Source organism: Castor canadensis, chromosome 1 (genome assembly GCF_047511655.1).
Source record: "Castor canadensis chromosome 1, mCasCan1.hap1v2, whole genome shotgun sequence".
NCBI classification, from domain to species: Eukaryota; Metazoa; Chordata; class Mammalia; order Rodentia; family Castoridae; genus Castor; species Castor canadensis.
In genome coordinates this window covers 78784007-78785957 of record NC_133386.1, presented here as the reverse complement: position 1 = coordinate 78785957, position 1951 = coordinate 78784007, and the positions used below count along the sequence as shown (strand labels likewise).

The following is a 1951-nucleotide window of genomic DNA, read 5'->3' as shown; positions in this document are numbered from 1 at the left end:
GCCACCATTTAAAAACTGTCTTAAAAAATGATCACCAAAATAGGTTTCCTAAATTTATTTTTTAAATCATAAAATGTTTCTTACAAAAGAGAGCATTCTGTACACTACTCTGAACAAATGCTACGAACAATGAACAAAAAATAAAATCAACTCACTCTGCTGCCATTTCAAAATTTCAGTGTCAGTTTTTTTATACCCTCCCCCCCAAGCCCTGTTTGTGAGGAACTAAAACATTACATCTGGTGAACAGCAAAGATTTCACTACACCTTAAAGGCAGAACACCTATGAAGCAGAGGAATGTTGGCTTTTTAAGCAGATTCAGATTTAAAAAAAAAAAAAGATGCAGGACTCCATCAGTTCTTCACTAGTCTTAGAGAAATTTTCCAGAATACTGCTTCACACTGCTTTGCAGGAAATATTGTCTGTGTATTCCATATCTCTGGTCCTGTGTTCCTGTAACGGTAAAGATCCTTCTAAAGGCTCATCGATTTTGATCCAAGCTCCTGACTCATGCTGAATTTGTTTAATCCACTAATGACCTTTGCAAATAATAGATCCAGCAAATGTTTGGGAATAGTTACGTGTGTGGTAATAACAGGTTCACCAAGATCATGACATGAGCCACGATCCCCACATAGGAATGATACTTGCAGCCACCCTGTGGTTCATAAGCCACCTGCCATTAGGATGAGCTCCATGCGTCTATTGCAGAGTCCCAAGTTTCATCAGCACTGAAACCAACCATGCCATCATAGTGGTCTCCAGGTCTTCCTCTTCTGTCATAGGCCATTGGATCTCCTCCTCCAGGTGATGGTGGAGGTAAACAAGGAAGATTCCGAGCTCTGTTACCACCCAGGCCACTTCAACCAGGAGTTGGAGAAGTGGTCCTCGGATGGCTGATATCATCATCATCATCTCTTTTAAAGGGAGGCATGGGATACCCACCCTGACCAGGAGACATTCTGTCAAAACTACCTCTTCCCTGCATGGGAAATCCCACAGGACGTTCATAGCGGTCGTCAAACGACCATAATCATAGGTTTCATCTTAAAAGTTGGGATCATAAGACCATGTACATTCTTTGATGGGAGACTCAGATAAAGGATCTACATTGATCTTTGTGCACTCTACAGCCCTATCAGGCTTTCCTCCACTAAGAACGACTCTGGTCAGTGGGATGAGGATAGCGTTCCTGGAAAAGCTGGATTGTTATCTGAGTGTTTTCTCAAAGATCTTTGATTTTAGCAGCTTTGACCCCAATAGTCCCTCCTGCCAGACTCTGATGAATCAACAGTCCCAACTTGCAAAGTCACCTCCTTTATAATGTTGGTAATTTAAGCATTCCACAGCATCAGATTCAAGCGGGAGCTGGCTGGTTGCAGTGGGTGATGGCAATGATGGCAACTGCAGGCCCTCTTCCAAGATAGGGATGATTTTCTTCAGAATTTCTCCAATTGTTTGAATATCAGCACTGATGGTCAGTATGTGCTCGGGGGTCACTGCAGCCCGGGACTGAAACACTGCATTATAGTCTGTAGGAAGAGCCTCCTTTCCCATTCACTGTCCCAGCATTCTTGCTCTGAAGCAGAATGCGTATTTCAACCATCTCATCGGTGTTTTGAGATGTTCTAGATGGTTTGAAACCTTGTTCCTCTTCCATATCTTCTGCAAGGCATTTACCAAATTCACCATTGGTTTCAGTGTTGGGGAAGGTTTCCTCTGGCTGTTCAGTTTCCATTGTCTCTTCTGGCTGCACCAACTCAGAGGGTCTAGATGTTTTTTAAAGTGAATAAAACTCCCTTTATAGCTATCTTAAATAAAATAAGTGTTTTTTTTTCTTTTACAAAATTACAGAACAGGAAGGATGAACAGGTCCTGTGAGGTAGAGGTATGTTGGGGGGAGGTTGGTACCAGTGGGAGTGGGGAGGAGGAGGGGAAATGGTGTGGGAC

General features: G+C 42.8%; 1 pseudogene; it reads right to left on the bottom strand.

Moving 5' to 3' along the window:
• Window positions 1-371: 371 nt before the first annotated feature.
• LOC109680011 (heterogeneous nuclear ribonucleoprotein K pseudogene) lies at window positions 372-1739 on the bottom strand (annotated as a pseudogene).
• Between the last annotated feature and the right edge of the window lie 212 nt (window positions 1740-1951).